This window comes from Lissotriton helveticus, chromosome 10 (genome assembly GCF_964261635.1).
Source record: "Lissotriton helveticus chromosome 10, aLisHel1.1, whole genome shotgun sequence".
NCBI classification, from domain to species: domain Eukaryota; kingdom Metazoa; phylum Chordata; class Amphibia; order Caudata; family Salamandridae; genus Lissotriton; species Lissotriton helveticus.
The window spans coordinates 213,072,365-213,093,877 of record NC_136071.1 but is presented as its reverse complement, the minus strand read 5'-3'; positions in this window follow the sequence as shown (position 1 = coordinate 213,093,877).

Sequence of the window (21,513 nt, the reverse complement as noted above, 5' to 3'; positions counted from 1 at the left end):
AAGGAATACCTTGACTCTTTGGGCAATTAGGTTTTAGTTGAAAGTGCATGAGTTGGGCATTGTGTTTGTTAAGGATATTTTTCAGGATGCCGCACTTCCCTCTCTTTTGATTTTCTAGGTTTTCAGGTTGTGTACGGGATCTCACAGTGATTATGGGTGTTTATTCCCTGGGGTGGGATGGTAGGTTGTAGTTATTTTGTATCTTTTTCTATTCCTCATTGCGACCACTGCTTTACATCACACGCACAGAAAAGCCTGATCGCCTCAACTGAGGGAGCGCAGGGGGGGGTGGTTCAGGGGGGGTTGTGGGGGGGGCAGAGGGAGGGGTGGGGGTTGGGGGGGCTGAGGGGGGACTGGGGAGGGGCAACGGGGTGAGGGGGAAAACGGAAAAAATGAGATAATCTGGTGTTATGTTGAGATTGGTGTTTACGAGCCCGGTTCTTTAAGTGATATAACTGTGTTGGTTGAAATAATGCTATTGAATACTTGGAGAAGAGTAGAGCAGACAGTGGTAAGGATGGTCAGTAATCTACTTAATGCTGAACATTAGGATTTGCACAGTAAACGTCAGTGGCCTGAATGACTGGAAGAAACGCCAGAAGTTGGATTATTTCGTTAAATACAACGGGATTGATATACTTTGTCTACAAGAGACTCACCTTCCTTGGGCCAAAAGGAATCTATTATTTATCAAGGGTTTCGACCTGATAGCTTGCACATCAAAGACATCTACAACTAGGGGGGTTGTAATTTTAGGTAAATCATGTTTAGGGGGGGCGAAGCGGGTTAAAAGCGATAGCTTGGGAAGGTGGGTCATTGCAGAGCTATACTTAGGATATACAGTCTGTTCAATCTACGGGTCAAACTGTGATGATCCTGATGTTTTTGATTTTCTGGAAGAGGAGTTAGCAGGCTGGCCAACCCCAATGATAGTTTGCGGAGATTTAAATATATCTACCGATTGGCATAATGTGCATAAGTATTCAGGGCGGAAACCCAGGGTGTTCCGGGCTATTTCCTCTTTAATGAGCTCACACGGGCTAAAGGATGTTTGGGGGGGAAAGGAGCCTCAGAATCCCGGGTTTACTTATTTTTCGCACCCGTTTCAAAAATATTCTAAATTAGATTACTTCTTTATTTCATCTCCTGAATTGGATAGAGTCAGTATCAGGAAAATACCTAGAATAATCTCGGATCATAATCCGCTGATTTTAACCTGTGAAGTAATTAAAGTAGAGAAACGGCATTCCAGCTGGACCTTTGAAAGGAGGCTATTATCGGATCAAAGATTTTTAGAACATATTAATAAATGGACAGGGGAGTTCTTTGACGCAAACCGCTATAGCACATCTAGGAATGGCGTCTTGGATACGTTTAAGGCAGCTCTCAGGGGGGTAACCATTAGCTGTTCGGCGAGACTTAGGAAAGCGGATAGGGGAGAACTAGATAGACTTTTGGGCAAATTAGTGAAGGCGGAGGAACTACATATTAGTGATATTGGTAGGAGTGCACACGGGACAGAGAGCCAAAGAGGCCTGGCAATTATCAAAGCGGTGCTCCAAAAATTGGTTACGCAGAAGGCTGTAGGGGATTATCAGGCATCTAGGGCTAAGAGGTATGAGACAGGGGAACAGGCAGGCAGGGTGCTGGTGCTCCGTATTAGGCAGGAATGAACCAGGAATATCATAGAGTGCATACAAGAGGATGGTAAGAACTACACAGAGTCAAAGGAAATTTTAAAGGTCTTCAAAGATTTCTACCAAAAATTGTATGATGAAGAGAGCCGTCAAGAACAGCAAGTGGCGGAGAGTGAGGACAGGGGCCCAATGCTGGACGCACTATCTAGAGAGGAGTTGGAAAGGGACCTAACTAGAAGTGAGATTCAGGCTGCCCTAAGGGATCTTGCTGCCGGAAAGGCAGCAGGTCCAGACGGAATTCCCCTGGAAGTTTATAAAAACATTGATTCTGAGATAGTCCCAATTTTACAAGATCTTTTTAATGGGATACTGTGCACAGGGGAAATTCCCGATTCTTGGAAAGAGACCAATATTATTATCTTTCACAAGAAGGGCAAACCCAAGGAGAACCCGGGCTCTTACCGCCCTATTTCGCTCATTAGCGCGGATACCAAGCTATACTCGAAAATCTGGGCCAAAAGGTTGGGGAGGATCATTGGCGGCTTGTCTCTCCCTGGCAGCATGGGTTCGTGCCTGGTCGAGGCACAACTGATCATACTCGACGAGCTAAAACGCTGTTTGATGCCCATGCCGCCAGGGGGGGGAGGGATGGCCATGATCCTCCTCGACGCGGAGAATGCATTTGACCGCGTGGTCTGGGAGTACTTGTGGGGAATCCTTGTAGGTAGGGGTTTTGGCCCTAAGACCATCAGAGCTGTTAGAGCAATGTATAAAGACCCGGTGGCACGGGTGTCAGTAATGGGAGAGAGCTCGGAGAAAATTGTGATCAAGAGAGGAACTCGCGAGGGATGCCCCTGTTCTCCGATCCTCTTCTCATTATATATAGACCCCCTGATCCAAAAAATCTTGGGATGCCCACAGATTCATCCTGTGATGCTGAATAGGTTCACAAATAAACTGCTAGCATACGCTGACGATCTGGCGGTTCTCACTACCGATCCACAGCAGGCGATGCCGTACTTGCTGAGCTGGCGAAGGATTTTGGAAGTAGGTCTGGGTATCTGCTAAATGAGGGGAAACCCAGATTATTTGCACCCAGAACATCTTTAAGTCAGACAGCAGATACACAGATTCAGCAGTGTATTTGGGGGTAAGAATTAATGCCTCTGTGGATAAGATCATCACTGATAACTACTGCCCCCTTATGGGATCGATTGAAACAGAATTAAAAAGGCTGGATGTATTGCACCTCTCTCTAGTAGGGAGGGTTAATGTCCTCAAAATGTCAATATACCCTAAGGTCCTATACCTGTTTCGAGCCATCCCATTATTGCTGGATGAAAAACTAATAAAAAATCTGGAATCAATCTTTAACAAGTTTATCTGGCAATATGGGAAGGCTAGGCGTTCCATGAAGCTTATGTCGCTCCCGTTCGAAAGGGGGGGCATGGCCCTACTAAACCTCCGATTATACCATATGTCTTGCCTTTTGGCTCAAATGTCTATACTGTTTCAATCGGTCCCAAGCCCGCAAGAGGCTCGGGGAGATAGGCAGGATCCCCCTTCCATTTTTGAGCTTTTACTAGGGAAGAAGGCTGTTGGACTACTTGTGAGTGAGGTAGATCGGAGATACTTTAAGAAGGCCCGGTATAAGATTCTGGATGGGGTTTGGGGGACGTGGAAAGCTACCCAAAAAATGTTGGAAATCCCTAAGATCAATGCTCATCACCACCTCTGGAATTCTAACGTGTTCCCCTATTTGGGTACGGACAGGAATTGCCTGTTCTGGAAAGAACATAGAATAAGGACCATAGGGGACATTATGGCGGGAGGGGAAGTACTTAGGTTTGAAACGATTCAGCACAAGTTTGGGATCCCCCCTAACCACTGGTTTCTCTACAGACAACTGGTTCAAACAGTGATGGCATTTAGATCGAGGATCTTAATACCGAATCGTATTCCCCTAATTGATTATTCATGGAATGGGGGCAACAAAAGTAAACTAGTTTATAACCATCTAATGGTGGGCATCCAGGACGATTTGGAAAAAATAGAATCTGCAATCGCAGTGAAGTTAGGCGATCCAGATGTTGATTTAGATCTAGCACTTGCACTAAATAAGAAATTATTTCGATCCTCTAACCTACGGGCTCAGCACTATAAAACGCTGTTTAACTTGTATCATACTCCGGCGAAGCTGTATGCCTGGGGCTTGGTGGAGAACGATAAGTGCCCTAGATGCGATAAGGGCCCAGCTGACCTAATTCACATGTTCCATCAGTGTGATCAGCTATCTCTGACATTAAGGGAAATTGAAAATTTCTTGGAGGGGCTGCTAGAATGTAGGATTGTTCTATCCCCTTCAATAATGCTATTAGGTGTAGATAAGAAATTGAAGTTGGGAAGTGCTGCCAAAGCCTTGGTTTTTATTTCTACTGCTGAATTTCGCATCCTTATTTCAGCAGGCTGGAAAGATTCCTCCCCCCCACCTTTCAAATGTGGATTGCAAAGCTGCTAGGACTGCATAATATTGAGTCTTGCCTCTATGAGCTAAAAGGCAAAAAATTCAGGGAATTAAGAAGAAATATCTGGGCACCACTTGCTAGTTGGAGAAGTTTGAGTGGCTAAGTACGGTTTTAATATGTATCCAGTTCATGTATTGTTTGTTGAACTACTGTCTGAACATTTTAATAGTATTTTAATAGCACAGTTTTTGATAACATATATTTACTACTAAATTGTTATTAACCTGCATCATGAACTTTTTTTCTTAAGGTCTAAATGGAATATGGATATAATGAATTTGTATATACCTCTCTTTTGTATGACATCAATTATCTCAATAAAAAAAAAAAAAAAGGGGGAGGTGGACGTGTATTCAATAAATCCTCCATCTTATCCTCCGCCTCAGTCCTGGCTACATAGGTCTTATCCACTTGCAACCTAAACTGTCTGTCTGCACAATCAATTCCCTTTTTGGTTTGAGCTTTATCGTAAGCTGTGGCTTTCTGTGTAATTGTTTGACCCCCCTTTATTTTACATAATTTCTCCTCCCGTATACGTCTACGCTTTGCTTCCGTCTGCCACATGTTTAGAGAATCAAACATTGCCTGTCGACTACGCTTAGAGAACAATCGATCCTGCAGGTAATGTATCTTTTTCTCATCAAAAGACCCAGTTAAGGGCCATTGCAATTCAATATTATCCTTTGTGTATTTGTGCCACAGGGTATTAAACAAAAAAGGGGTAATACCATGTTTTACATACATATCATAACTCGGGCTGCCCTCGGGCTGGGCAGGTTGACTTTCAGACAAGTGCGTGTCTTTTCGCCTGCAACAACATCCAAAACACAATTTGCTAATACACGGCATAATAATTATTGACAGACATACTACCGAAATAGACCGAAGCCATGGGCCCCGTGTGCCCAATGCCTCCCTCCCAACCTGTGCCTAGCTATGCAGCGTGACATGCATATCTAACTGACGACAGACGGAAGGGAATACAGCAACTTATGATTATGAGCCTAACACGCACAGACGTGGATGCTTCCCAGAAGCGCGGAACCGGCTGCGCTGTCTCTCCCCCTCTCTCCTCTTACCCCCCCCCCGGGTGGCCACCCTGTCCCACGGGCTGGACGTGGCCAACATCTCTGCGCTGACTGCTGACCCCCTCTGCACTCGCATACAGACATTCTCCACGCACAACTACAACTGGCACTAGCGAACGCACCTCATTTTAATTGTTTTTTGGACCCCTCTCTAGTTTACATTTACCTCTTCCCCGCCTACTCTGCCTATAGAACAACATATCTCACCCTTCCCCCCCCTTCTCCACGGAATCATCCCACCCTACTGTTTGCATTATGGTTCCGTAGTTGAAACCAGAGCGCTATCACTGTTGATAAGGCTCCTTTTATTACATATGAGATATTGGTCACTGCGCTTCTACTGGCACCCAGTACCCTCACAACTGCTACAGGAAGGTATAATACAAAGTGTATGGGCAGCAAGATATGCCCGGGAGGCGCGTCACACTGAAACACAAAAACAGACCCAATTTCCAGTTCTTTATTATACCCTTCGAAATGCTGCCCCCGACCACAGATATCGCCACATGCATACAATGATGGGAGACAGGCCACACGCGGCCTCATTAGATTATCTGTAGCACCTATATGACACACACTCAATCTCCTGAAATTTATGGGCAACTCATTGCTGGATGACACACTCATAATACCAGTGTGAAGTGATTATAACTGATAACTAATTTCTAATTGACATTCTTCAACTGCTTTTTATCACTCTGTGTACTGTATACAATTGCCATTGATTAAGAAATGTTAATAAAAAATATTCAAACAAAAAAAAGAACTGGTGTATATGTAAAACAAGCACACTCTTTTTCTTAGGCAGAAATCCATGTTCTATTTTACCTTTTACTTCATCAAAAATGTCTTTCAGATCTGTATTCAATTGCTGTATTAGTTGTTCTACATCCAGAGTTTCCTGTCTTGCTTGCTGCATTGCATTCTCCACTTCATTCATGGCTATTGCAGTTTAATTTTGAATAATTAGCTGTCCAAGAGGATCTTGAATTCTCTGTTTTCACTGACATTATTTCTGTATGTATAATGTTGATGTATTTCATACAGACACATCCTTCCTAGATGAGGACTACTTCTTGGATAGTACGTATCCAGCATGTTAGTCTTCAGAATATCTATATTGTGTGACTCACATTCTGCATGATATTGGATTTCAGGAAAATACTTCAGTACTCTGTTACGAGGATTAGCAAGCCATAAACTCACCCATAGAACTTCTCTAGATTTAGAAAACAAGCTATCTGAGCTTAACCGGTCTGCATATTCATAAGAGCTGATCACTCTGTGAGAAAGTATTTTCAAACTAAAACTGTGTAATTTCTTTGAATGACTCCTTTCTGCTGAAATATTCACCCACATCTCCTTCAACTTGGTTTTACCTGACTTTGTTATATAAGAGGTGATGTACCGAGTAATAGCCATTGAGTTATCTGCAACAAACTGTAGATCCATATTCACATTTCACATCTTTAAAATCACAGGATTGTAGTCATTGTTGAATTTTGAGGCTTCTGTTCTTCTGAGGTTGTATGTGTTCTTTGGTGATTTCCATGTGATAGTGTATCTGACTGCAGACAAAAAGCTATTAACTCTTCCTTCTGAGAAAACAGGTCGTGAAAATCCAAAACGACTTTTTGAATAAAATGTTCCTTTAGATCTTTATTTTCTACCACAGTCTTTTAAACACCTATGGTTTAGGTATCATAGAACTTGTTGTCTTAACATTTTATCATCACTCTCCTTTGGGATGATGCAAGTGACATACTGCTCCATGAAAAACAACACAGACTCATCAGTATCTGTTCCAAACTTTGGGGCATCCTTTACCCATAATAGCACATTTTGGTTGGTATTGTTTGTGGCAAAAGAAATCAGTCACTTCATTTTCTATTATCTTTAATGTTCATCAACTTTATTATTTCAACAAAGATTTCATATAAACTTCAGAAAGTTGGACAATACCAAGATGGCCAAATTGGCACATTTCTCATTTTTGATAAAACAGTGGTATTATATCAACCCTAAAATATATTTCACTCTTTTTTAAGCACTAAATATGTCTTTCTAATACTTAATCTCTGCTAGAACTGTACTCGAGGACATGATTTATCCAGTAGTCTGCAAGCATGTCTATTTCTCACAGACTATGTTCTTATGCAGTTCTATGAGTTGTTGTCCTCCTAAAACCTGTTGTTTTCTCTCTTTGGGATTTTCCCATACCCTATCCCTCTTTGATGATGTTGATTTTTTTTTACATCTTGCCTTGATTATTGTAAAGTGATCTGATACCTGCAAGGGTCATGTTTGCACTGTTTATAACTTTATAAATAAATACATTGTTGACAGTCTTAATTTCGGAAGTATTCATATTCTTTATCCGGCATTACAAAACACCATAAAAATACAGTATAAAAGAGAATACAAACATTTTAAAAAGAAACATCCACTAAAATACAATGCCACCAATTTGTCAAGTCATATGTAAAAGCACTATTTTCCTCTCCGCCCTACAATCTAAATAATTATGTTGTCGCTCCACAAATTCCTATGGTAGCCCTTAATTTAACTGAGGTTCTTAAAAAGTTTATCACACAAAGTATAGTCAGGGGATCTCGTGCCATTTGTAAAAATACCAGAGCTTCTTTCACAAGTCTAAGGTTGGCCTTTTTAAACAAATCTATTAAAAAACGACGCCTAGGCATTTGATAAATGGGCATAATAATACAAAATGAAGGGTATCCTGTGGAGATCGATGATCGCAGCCGCAGGGACCTTGTGACTCAACTGACGTAGTGAAACCCGCAGGCTCAGCTAATAAATGATGGAAAAGGTTGAGCCTAAAATGTGTTAATAAAAATCTGTCTTGAGGATTATGTACATGGGCGAGGTAGGGCTCCAAACCTCTACAGGACCTCACCACAGCGTGTGCCTGAACTGTCTGTTTGTTTCTCACTTCCACATCATGTGCTGTGGCGTTATATTTAGAGAGCATCTCCTTTACTCTAGCTTGGTCCCGTTTGGTAATACATGATGGTGTTAAAAAAAGATCTACACACCCAATACTCTCTAGGTCACCCTTCACATATTTCAGCCAGGGGATGGAAATTCCTTTCTCCCTCCCCATGCAGTCTATAATTATCTGTTGAGTCAGACTGGCTTCTTGGTTGACCCAGATCTTTAACCAAGCGGCAAGGGGCCTACTCCTCACCCTGTCCTCTAGGTCCTCGCTGCCCAATTCCTCATGTACAATATGGGATGATACACATTGGGGGACTTTATGGAGCCTTCTCAGGTATTTATTTTCCTCTACTTGTAGTTTGGATACCTCCGCCATCCCCCATAGTTCTGATCCATATGCTACTTTAGCGCAGGTGATCGAGTTATGCAAAGTCAGCATCTGCTCTGGGGACCATCGTCCCAATCTACCACCAAAGTTCATTATAGCCCCTGAGCTTGATACTAACTTGTTACAGCGCTCCTCGACAATGGTTTAAAACTTAAACCCCCTATCAAATCAAATGCCCAAATATAAAAAGGTCTGTACCTTTGCCAGGCTTGTTGAACCTATTTTATAATTAAAATGTTTCCCTAAATGTTTAGGGCCCACCTCCGTGACATGTGATTTAGTCAGGTTAGCAGATAAATTTAAACTGTTCATAAACTCTACAAACCCATCTATCAGGCGTTGCAGTCCCAATGGGGTGCGTGCCAGCAGGACCGCATCGTCTGCGTAGAGCAAGACAGGGACTGATCTGCTTCCTAGTCCACTTTTAAATTAATTAAAAAGTTTTCTAGGTCGTTAATGTAAATGTAGAACAGGAAGGGTGCCAAAATGCATCCTTGCCTGACCCCACTAGTACACTTAAAAGACTCCGTGTGCCCTCCTTCCAGATTATACCTCACTTTTGCAGTTGTATTCTGATGAAGGGCTCTCAAGATATTAATGAGACCAACATCAGCCCCTAGATTGGACATTATGGCCCACAGCTTTTCCCTATTCACGCAATCAAAGGCTGCTGCCAGATCCATGAAAGCTAAGTATACCTTTTCCTTGTTAGCTACTGTGTATTTCGTTACAAGTAGGTATAGATTTAAACATTGGTCTGTCGTGGATCTGCCGGCCCAGAAACCATACTGGACGTCAGTGAGGATATGGTGTCCTTCTTCCGAGCTCATGAGACGATTCAGGATAACCCTGCCCATTACTTTAGCTGTTACATCTATCAGAGAAATAGGCCTATAACACTGGGGGCTATCCCTACTACCCTTTTTAAAAATAGGCACTATTGTGGCCATTGACCATGAGTGGGGTAGGCCAGAAGCTATGGCCGCAATAATCACTCTAGTTAACACTGGTCCCCACAATTCCACATTGCTTAGAAAGAGATCCGGTGGAATCCCGTCCGGGCCTGGGGCTTTATTTCGAGTGAGGCCCTTAATGCCCCCCACAATCTCTTTTAATGTGAATACTGGCACCTCTGACCCACTCTCATTGATTTCCTCATACTCCCCAGTCACTGGGGTCCCTCTGTTATAAAGACCACTGAAGTGTTCCACCCACCGTTCAGGGAGCACGTTGGACGCTAACTGAGGCTTATTTCCATCTTGGAAACAAGGTCTATTAATTATCGACCAAAAGGTGGAAAGATCTCTTCTTTCTGCTGCCCCTCTTAAGTCTTCCCACGTTTGAGTTTGGAGCATGTTCTTCCGGCACCTTACTGCCTGCTTATAGAGTAGTCTACAGCGTATGACCCTTAAACCACCATCTCTAGGCTTATGTTTCAGGGCTGCTCTTAAATTCTTTTGTGCTAGGGTACACCCTCTATCAAACCATTTGGGCTTGGTTGTTATTTTTCCTCTCCCTGTCGTACGCATTAGGCTGTCTACTAGCCGTCCTATCTCTTCAAATGCCTCGACCAACGGGGGCCCATTAATCTCTAGGTTTAAGCGCACCTCTAGGTGCTGTTTCCCCTCTTCCAAAAGTGTTTTATAAAAATTATCTCCATCCAGTTTGGCCCATTTTAGGAGGTGCCCCTGGTCCGCAACCGTCTCCCTAACATCTCCTGTTCTCCTCCTTGTTTCTCTACTAACCCGTGACACTGCCACTGTCACTGTTAGAGGATTATGGTCGCTAAAACCACTACAATCAATGTTAAAACCCACAATTTGTTGTTTTAACAAGTGGGATACAATCACAAAATCAATATAGGAACAGTGTCCTCTTCCCTTAAAAGTAGGTTTGACCTGTCTGTTAGGTTTAATGGATAACAGATCCATTGAATGTTCCATTCCATGGTTTTTCATCATCCTACTTACTTCCCTCCCTGCTACCGTATGGTCGAAGTGGGCTCCCTCTTCTATGTTACAAGATTTCCAATTTTCCGTACAAGGTATCAAATTTGGGCACATGTGGCAATTAAAATCCCCTGCTATTAAAATCAATGGGGCCGTGGCGTCCTTTACCCTCTCTCTCTGTGTCCATAGTCTTTCTTCCAGCTCTCCCACTCTATGTCCTCCCGCATTATAGAAATTGACTATAATTAAGTTAAGATCCTCAGGTTTTGTACTGCACCGCTAGCATACAGTCTGATTTCCAGTTTAGGTCCCTCCAGGTCCCATCCAGACTCAGATGGACCCATAAAAGGAGAGCCCCCTTAGCTCTGCCTGCCATTGATCTATCAGCTGGGACTCCAAATGCTTTATATCCGTCCAAATTGAAATTAGTCGGTTCAACTTCCCAGGTTTCTAGGGCAAAAATTACATTGAATTTCTTTACGTATTCCAGCCACTCAGTATTTTGAAATTTGGCTGAAAGCCCCGCCACATTCCAGGACAGTAGTTCTGGAGTGCTCCAATGGCTCTTGGGGAAGGATCCAGGGGTCGAAGAGGACCCATTAGATATATTAGTATTAGTATCCGTGGATCTAGATCAAGATACGTTACATGGTGCCACATAATTCTTATTTGGGTGTACTCTCTTTATGATCCCCCCTCCTTGTGTGCTTAGTTGTGAGTCGCTTTCCTTGACTATCGTATCCTTGGGTAGTCAGTCTACTTCGCTGAGATGTCTACCCCAGCTCAAGGGTGCATATTTGTTGGATAGCGGAAGAGCACCTCCTTCCCTTATTTGGGCTGTCAAACTCTCATGTGTATGTGACAGCTGGGTGCAGTTGACCGGGTTCTCATTCCTAGCTCTGTGTGTCCATCCCCTTCCTCTATTTGGCTGCTGTGTCCACCCCCCACAATCTTCCCAGTGCCCTCCTGTGGTCCCATTGTGTTCAGGCCTATAGAAGTAACTCAAATCTTGCGCCTTGATGTTAGTTCGCATGCCTTTTTGTTGGGCACTGGTAACATGCTGTACTGCCCTAGGGTCATTGAAATTCACCACAATACTGTCCCCTGCTATATTTGTCTGCTTGTGTCCCACCCAGCTCACTCTCCTTACAAACAAAACCTTACATTGAGCTTCTCGGGCAGAGGCCTATTACAATTTCACCAGTGTATTGTTTTGTTTTTCAATTGATCATAGGATTCCTTAACTTCTATTTTAAGCTCTGGAACCCCAGTCAAGACCGGGACATATGGTGCACAGTCTGGGGGTAAATTTAAGTTGGACTGCAATATCTTTGCACCGTTTCCTTCTATCCCTTCATTACCACACCCCTCCTGTGATCTTTCATCTTCAACGTTCAATCCCTTGTCTTCCAGTCCCCCCCTGCTTTTTCTTTCATCTGAGGTTTTGCCGCAGTAAGTGACCCAGGTGTTTCAGTAAGAATTACGTCCATTTGGCCCTCTCTTTCATCCCCCCTTCCTATACTTTTCCGATGGTCACCCCTGTTTATTTTATCATCTATACTTCCCAGGGTATCCAATAACACCTCCTCAGCCTTCCCAAGTCTGTGTTCGATCGCTTTAAGTCTGTCCTCTAGAGGCTCCAAGTGAGCTATTAAAACGGCCTCCAGCTTCCTCCAAAATGGATCATCAGTTCGCGCCGAGGCCACTGCCAGATCAGGGGCAGTTCCTTCTTCCTGTCTCACTAGCAAATTGTCAACATTTACACTTTCCTCGGTGACAATATCCTTTTGCGTGCTTTGCGGACAGTTTTTCGCCTTCTTCCCTTTCTGTTGGGGACCCACTCGAGTAGCTCCTCGCTTTCTATTCGCGGCAGCCCCCCTCAAACGCTCAGCTAATGGGCAGGGCTCTTCAGACATCCCCCCCCCCCAGCGGAGATTGATTAGCTTCCAAGTTTCGTGAAATTTGGGAAACTTGGACGGTCTGTGTACCTGTGGTCTCCTCCTGCGGGATAGTTATGATGTCACTCTGGCCTTGTTTGTCCGGCGTTCGTGCATTCTCAATGGCCCCCAGGGAGGATCTTTTTGAAAATACTGTGTCCATTGAGAGGCGACATTCTGTCAGCTTTATCTCATGTGCCAAGACTGAAGAGGCTCTTCTAATAAATTGTTCCAGAGTCCCTGCAACATACCCTGCTCCCGCACCTTTCCTTCGAATACCATTACGCAACGGCATGTTTACACAAGAGTTATTTCAGGTAGCAGGGCTTAAATAAAAACCAAACCAAACACAGGTTACCTTTCCGGAATTCATTTTTCAAGTCTTTTGTCCTGATTACATAGTGCTGCAACATTCCAAATACGCCTGGCTGCCATTTCAATTACTCTGGTGTAATTCACATAATTTAAGATTTCTCATATTATGTTTCTTACATGGAATTCCTGAAATGACATAATTACGTCACATTGCATAATTAGGCTATTTGTGGTAAAATTGTACTCCAAGGGCTCAGGAATAAGGGAATGTCCAGAACACAAGCAGCTGTTGCTTACACTACCTATGCATTTCACGCTATTTTTTATGGCAGATGGGTCTTTGTGTAATACATTTATATAAGGACATATTTCGGGCTAAATATAGCTAAATGATGGAATTCCATTTCACATATTTTTGCATAACTTTCCAAAGTTTCACTTAATTAAACAAAAACAAATTACACACATTTAGTATGCTTTTATTAGTGACACTAAAGACTAAGAAGAAAGTCTACATTTATGCCTTTAGGTATTCACAAAGGGCATTTGTGAGTAGTAAAGTTAGACTTTTGTCTCAGGTTAACTTAAGTTTTGGTCTTACGCTTAACTGAGACCAAAAGTCTAGTCTCAGTTAAACTTATGACCAAAACTTAAGTTAAACTGAGACAAAAGTCTAACTTTACTACACCTAAATGCCATTTGTGAAATCCGAAAGTTGTAAAGTTAGAGTTTTGTCTCAATTTATCCTTGTGAATTGGGTCCATAGTATCTAAAACATGCACTTAAGTTGCTTCAGTGACCCTTTGTTTCGTGTTTTTCATGTTTGTGTGTGTTATTAATGAAGTGGATTCTGTTGATGCTAAGTAAATGCAATATTTTAATCTGCTTCTATGTTTGTGGATTGTCCTGCTTTTTTGGTTTCCAAATCTGGTCACACTAAGTGAGAGTTGGTTATTTAAATTGTTTTGGACGATTCAAGACTATTTTGTTTTCTGTATATGTATGCAATTTTCAATAAAAATAACATTATTAAAAGAGCAAATGTTAGTGAAAACACAGAAAACTGCTACTTTGTGGTGGCTCACCACATTTACATTAACCACTCCCATAAAACCCCATCTGAAAACATATTTCCTCACTCTGACTTCCTATAAATTGCGTGGAAATACTCACACCTTGCCAATCTCACACATTCACACATGCTTTGTCCTCCTGATTATGATGATCGTGATTTTCTGAATCAGATCCAAGGAGTTTCCTGCAGAGATTCCATTTTTTTGCATGAGATAATCCTATTTGCAAAATTGTTTTACGAAAAATTCTGAAGGAGTAAGAACTCAACTCCTAGTTTTAAATCCAACACACCTGAGTTAATAATATGAAATTACCCTAAGAACTTTGAGATAGATTGTTGAAAATTAACAGAAAAGTTCAGGCAGCTATATATGCTTCTGCATAAGCATGCTTTTTCATTTATTTCCTGTTCACTAACATCTCTGGTTCCAGGAGAAGTCAGGTGACATTTTAATGAGCTTTTAATTCCCCGCTTCTGCAATAGAGAAGTTCAGACAGCGAGAATGGGTGCAAGAAAACACTGTGGGGCACATTTACTAGAAACTGGTGGAGCTCAGGATTATGGCACGGTTGATAATGCTGCACTCCATCAGTTTCAAAATGCAGGTATGCGCCATATTTACAATAATGCAGCACACCCCTGTGTTTCTCCTAGCGCTGGTGCCACGTTGCAAGGGTGCCTGTGCTACTGGGACACGTTCCTGCACATAAACAATTTATACAGGCAATTTGCTGTATCTATGTGTGCTGCAAGAGCAAAATATGATGCTCTTAATGACTGCTTTAGACCTGTTATTCACTGGAAATGTTTTTGGCGCTGCCCCATACCATGTAAATATGGGGCAGCATTATAACGCAATGGGTGTTGCGGCAGAACACCCACTGCAACATCCATTACAAGCCCCTTTCACTCTAAGTAGTGCATGAATGGGGGACTATTTACAAGGCAGCGTTAAGCCAGTAAACGTAGCTTAAAGCTGCCATGTAAATAAGGCAAAGGACTCAACCCCTCTAGAACATCAGAAAAAGCCACATTCTGGAGGTGTTAACTCCTTGTATATATGCCCCTGTGTTTTTTCTTGTCTTCGAAAACATTTTGCTTGCAATCAAAACCCTTCTCCTACACCCCCACCAAAATCTGGGCTTGATCTATTGCCTTTTCCATTCTGCAAATGGAGGTAACCTAGTCTAGGTTGAATGGCATCAGCAAGAAGTTTGGGAATGGCCATAAACGTACATGTCTGTGGCATTCTCAAAGTTATGGGAAAAAAATGACTTGGCCTGTCTACTTCCCACCCCTTCTCTACACTGTGGCATGGAAATCAGCACCATTCACACATGACACATTTACACATGAGAGAATGTTCTTTGTAGGTTCCAAGCAGGTGTTACAAAGGTAAATATCAGTTGGGGGGTGTGGCTTGCGCGCCGCTTTGACATGGCGGGTCGCGCTTAAGCTCCGAGGCGACTGAGGCCGATAGGGAGGCTTACGGTCCCCAAACGCGGACATCCTCTTCAAGAAGCGGCGTTTCCTGCATCGGAATATGCGGTGAGCAGTTTGTGTTATTTTGACTGCTCCCGCTGCCTGGTTTGTGCTTCATTTTCGTTACGGACCCTTCTCTAAAAAGGTATTCGCGGACGGCCGCCATTTTGTGCTCTGGTGGCAACGCTTGCAATTCACCACAGCTGCTGCGCTGTGTCCCTGGCAGAATACAGGGCATGTCATGAGAGGACGATAATTGTATCTGCGATGCCCTGGCACATTTAAAGGTGATTTTCATACATCTTTGCTGTTCAATGGAACTTTAATATTGGGCTATTACCAGTCAAATGACCCTGCGCTGAGTCAGTGTTTCTTTATGCAGCATGAATATTTTGGCAGCTTTTCTTTTGTTTCTTCACTTTTTTAAGTGGTTGCTGCATGTTTAATGTCATTCAAAGCTCCTGTGGTATAGTCGCAATATTTGAGAGTCACTGTTTTACATGCTCCTCATAATGGCGACTTCGGTGCTTTGGGATAGCTATTATTGATGTTTTTTGATACTGGTGCCTGCTGACTCTTTTTTCAATGCGCTGTGCCAGACGTTGTCAATATATTGGCTAATATTTTGTTACTCAATGAGCGCTTGACCCTATATTGCGTTCACTACTGTATTCCAGAGTGCTGTTCTGGTTCCACTGCTTTCATACCAGGTGTGTTTTTTTTTCTTGCATTATTATCTGGTACTCTTCAATGGATGATAACATGGGCCTTTCTCCAAAACTTAAAGACTGGAAGGGTAACCTTAAGAGATCTAAACAAACATCTCCTACTCCGGAGCTAGCTCCGAAAGATGCAGGCACCACACTGGACACTATTTTATCTCGTCTAAAACGCTGTACATGATATTGCGCAATCGACCAAAACTAACACTGACTTACTCCAAGTTGAAGTTGTAGCTATCAGGAATGATGTTAAGGCCTTATCTCTTTGTGTTTCTGCAGCTGAATCACGAGTAAGTGGTGTGGAGGATACTGCGCAACAGCATTCTAAGTCATTACAACAGATGGAACGCTCCATGGCTGCGTTGAGGAGAGATCTTACGGAAGATCGAAACCACAGGAGCAATTTACGTATTTTTGGTTAGCCAGAGGACGCGGAGAAGTCCACGTCATCACTGATTGACTTCCTATATCAATGGATTCCTTCTGTCTTACAGATTTCCTTTCAGAAAGATTTTGAAATTGAGCATGCACATCGTGTTCCTACATTTCGGCCCAAACCCTCACCTCATCCTAGAGCTGTGATTTTTAAACCTCTGCGTCATCAACATTCTGAGCAAATCCCAACTCAGATGAGGAAGAACAAGTTGGTCACTTGGGAGGGCCACAAGATTGCTATTTCCCAGGACTTTGCTAGGGACACTGCTATCAGACGGAAAGGTTTTCTGAATCTACGACGAAGATTACTTGACATGAACATTCCATTCTCTTTTGCGGGTCCTTTAAGATTCCGTATAACTTTTAGAGATCGTACTCAGATCTTCTATGAGCCCTCGGATCTCTCCACATTCCTGGATAATCAGACGGAGTCCCAGATGGATTCCTCACCTTCTCCTGGACCCTCTTGTTCTTGAATATTCTTTGCAGGGTTTCTTTTTTGCTATCTGCTTGTTTCGTAAGGGTTGAAACTTACTACTAATACGTTTCTCCTTCTTCTTTTTATGCAAATGTTAAATGATGTTTTTTTTTGGGTGTTATATTCTAATCTCTTGTTATTACAGGTTCTGCTTTTGTGTTTTCTCACGCTAAGCTGCATTTCGTCTCTTCTTCGTTTATTGTCTCTTTATTATGCATTTGTTGTGTCTTTTTGTTATCTTTGTAGGTTATGGATGGAATGTCTACCGTTTTTGTTTTTTGGCATCTTTGGTGATTGTAGTCTGTCGTGGTAGCTTCAGTGTGGCTTGATGTCTTGAGTAAGCTTTTTTTTGTTTTGTGGTTCCTGCTTCTGGAAGTATTCACGTTAATGTGGGTCTCTTACGTTATTGTTTTTCTCCTTTAATCCTTTTGTAAGTATATTATTTGTTTCCTTGTTTCGTCTATTTTTACTCTCTTGTTTTGGTTTATGCTTATTGTTTTTGTTTGTTGGCTGTTTTGGTGTAATATATTGATAAAATGAACTATTTATGCCTTGCTCATTGTGCTAGATTTTTAAGATATGAATTATTAAGTTTAAGGTTTTTATGCTGTTTTGAACTGTTTATATTTACTGATTCTACATGCTATATTTCGTTTATGACAAGATTTTAGATGTTCTAAATTATGAACTTGCTAATGTTTGTTTTATGCATCTATTTTGTGGTTCCTCCTATTGCTTGACATTCCCTGTCTTTACTAAATTTGTTCTTCTTTTGTATCTTTTTATGACTACAATTTATATATTGTGTTCTATATTGTACTTGCAATTCTCTTTTATTACGTCCTTTAGCTCTTCCCCTGTACTCCTTTTAGCATATGGGGTACTGGTTTTTTCTTTCTGTTTACCTTGTTGGCCTTTTTGTTTGCCTCTCCATGTTTCCCCCGCGTATGTATTCGGTCTCTAATAGACCTCCCCTGGTGGTTTTCTTTTCTCTTCCCTTTCTGATTTTCTTTTCTCTTTTTCTCTTCTCTATCTCCTCTTCCTTTTTTCTTTTCCTGGATCTCCTGCTGACACTTATTATTTGTGGTGTCTTTCCTGTTGCTGTGTCTGTGTTGCTTTGCATTTTTTTATTTTTGCTTTTGGATTATTTTCTCTACTATCAGTGTTTAGTGGATTTTATGTTTTTATGTTTGTATGCCTGGGTTGATTGTATTGTCGCCAAATGTACGTGGATTGAATCACCCGGTGAAAAGGGCTAAGATTTGTGATTATTGTAAGCATCTTTCTACAGATTTAGTGTTACTACAGGAAACGAAAATATCTTATAAAGAAGCTTTATTATTGAGGAAAGAGTGGGTCCTTGATGTGGTGTGCTCTGATGCTCTGGTAAAAAAAATGGAGTGCTAACATTAATTTCTAAAACTTCAGGGTTATCTGTGGTTTCTACAGAGCATGATTCGGCAGGGCTATGGCTGCTGTCCCGACTTTCTAATGGCTCTCTAGATCTTTACGTTATAAATATTTATGCTCCAAATAGTGACGATCCTTCGTTCTGGCGGTCGATCACCCACAAATTTTCTGAGGTTCCTCATAAGGGTAATCTAATAGTAGGTGGAGATTTTAATCTTCCTATGGACCCGATCTTAGATAGACATTCTGCTTTTAAATTCCGTCTCCCTAGGGCTCACAAACAGATGATCAATATGTGTGCTTCTGCTAATCTTCAAGACCTATGGCGTTTACATAACCCTACTGGAAGTGATTTTTCTTTTTTCTCTTCGCCTCATTCTAGCTTTTCTCGTATTGACTATCTTTTAGTTCATTCAGCTTTTTTACAGGTCTCGTTGTCTCCTTACATCCATCCTATTCTTGTCTCTGATCACGCTGCGGTATCCTTTTCTCTCCTCAGTCTTACTGGCAAGAAAGAACCTCGTACTTGGAGGTTAAATACGGAAATTCTGCATGATCGGACTCAGGATACGGCTTTGAATGAGGAGATCGATCATTATTTTTCTGATAATGAGGGCTCAGTCAGTTCTCCAATAGTTTTGTAGGATGCTTTTAAATGAACGCTTAGAGGCCTTGAGACCTACCGGTGAGTTGGCGCTATAGAAACCAAAATAACGATAACAATAACAATAACAAGTTATTAAACGTATGGCAAGGAGGAATGCTGATCTTAAGAAAGAACTTACAGACTTAGCTGATGATATTAAGAGGTAAGAATCTCTCTATCGACATTCTAAAGACAAACAATTACTACAAATCATTAAGAATTTAAAATATACCTACCATACTATTGTCACTAAAAGAGCTCACATTGGGGTTCAAGCTCAGAAATCCAAACGCTTACTATTAAAAAACCGTGCAGGTAAGATTTTGGCGGCGACATTAAAATGTCAGGAATCTAACCTTAAGTCACCTCAGATATCTTGTATTACTGATAGCTCTGGTACCAAGAAATTTCAAACTAAGGAGATTCTTGAGGTCTTTCGTGAATATTATAGCAAATTGTACACTCCTCTTACTCCATCCTCATTTGATCAATGTCAACAATTTTTAAAGACGATTCCTATTCAGACTGTTTCGGATGAGGACGGTGTGAAGTTAGGTGGTCCGATTACTGCTGAAGAGATTATACATGCAATTAAAGCCACACGCTCGGGGAAGGCTCCGGAACCTGATGGATTTCCCATCATGTTCTATAAGACTTTTCTTACTTCTGTTGTTCCTCGCCTTAAAAATGTCTTTGACACTTTTATATCATCAGGTTCGGTTTCGGGTTCTGCTGCTGATGCTACTATCGTAGTGATACCAAAAAAAGGCAAAGATCATTCGGATCCTAAGAATTTTCACCCCATCTCCGTCCTCAATATGGAGGCAAAGATCTTCGCTAAAATCTTGGCCAAACGTTTGGAATCCTACATCCCATTGCTTATTCATCCATCTCAGACGGGCTTTGTTAAAGGTAGATTGGCTAGAGACAATATCCGTACCTTTTTTCAAATCATAGGGAAAGCAAAATTGTCTACCCTTCCGGCGGCTGCTCTTGCCCTTCATGCCGAGAAGGCTTTTGACAAGGTTTCCTGGCCTTTTTTACATGCAGTGCTTTGTGCCCACAATCTTGGTGATTCTTTTGTTAATATGGTCATGTCCTTATATACACACCCGAGAGCGAATATCAGAGTTAATAGTGCTATGTCCTCGTTCTTTAATCTTTGTCAAGGTACCAGACAAGGATGTCCTTTGTCCCTACTCTTATTTTTATTGTCTATTGATCCACTTCTGCGGTTAATTAATCTTCATCAAGATATTAATGGTTTTAATTTCGGTCCACACTGCATCAAAACAGCTGCTTATGCAGATTATGTACTCATTTTCTCTGATGATATCGTTTCTGCAATTCCTGCTATTTCGGATACTATTAATCTCTTTTCTAGTGTCTCTGGGTATTCCCTTAATAAAGACAAAACGGAGATGTTTCCGCTCAATGCTTACTGTTTTCCGGCTCATATGGGGGAGGCTGGCTGTAAATGGCAATCAAAGCAGATTAAGTATTTGGGGATTTGGTTTCGTAGTACTCTTCATGACACTGTAGCCTATAACAAAGCTCAAACTTTACTCAAAGTTCGTCATCTTTTAGATATATGGTCTCCTAAGTATATCTCCTGGTGGGGACGCCTTCAAACTTTGAAATTGATGATAACGCCCATTATTAATTTTGTATCTTCTATGATTCCTATTAGGCTATCTTCCTCTTTTTTTCATGAAATTGATTCTCTCACCTCTAAGTTCCTCTGGAGTGATAAGAGAGCTAGAATTGCTTATAGGTCTTTGAGGAAACCCTATGATATGGGTGGCTGTAATTTCCCCGATTGGGAGAAATATCAAGTAGCTTTCTTAGCCTCTGAGGGTGCTCTTTGGTTCTCCTCAGATATTCACCACACGCCATCTTGGGTGTTGATTGAACAAGAACTTTCTTTCCCCCTACCTTCCTCCTCTTTCTTAACTACATCCACGTTGTCTATCCCGTTTTCTCGATCCATTATCTTAGACACCATTGCAGTAGTGAAAACTATTGATAAGAAAGTCTCTACGCCAATTCATGAATCTAGGTGGTCCTCTATATGGCGCAACTCTAAAATTAAAATTGATATTGCTTCCAGTTTAATGACTTATTGGGCTAGTAAAGGAGTTACGTTGGTTCATCATCTTTATGATTCCAATAATGACCCATTACCTTTTTCTTCCTTAGCTCAACAGTTTTCTCTTACTAATTTGGATTTTTATACCTTTTTAAAAATGAAAGTTGCTCTTGCTAAGCTGCGTCTTGATCCAGTTTCTCCTACTATAGCTCTATTACAGTTGTGGCTTAGATCTGGTTGTGTGGCTTCTAAGATCTATACATTTACCTGCTTTGACTACTGTTACTCAACAGAAATGGTTGCACCATTTTGATCATGCTCTTACCACGCATATCTCCTCAGATACTTGGCAGTTGATTGGGAGGCTTTCTCTTCGTAA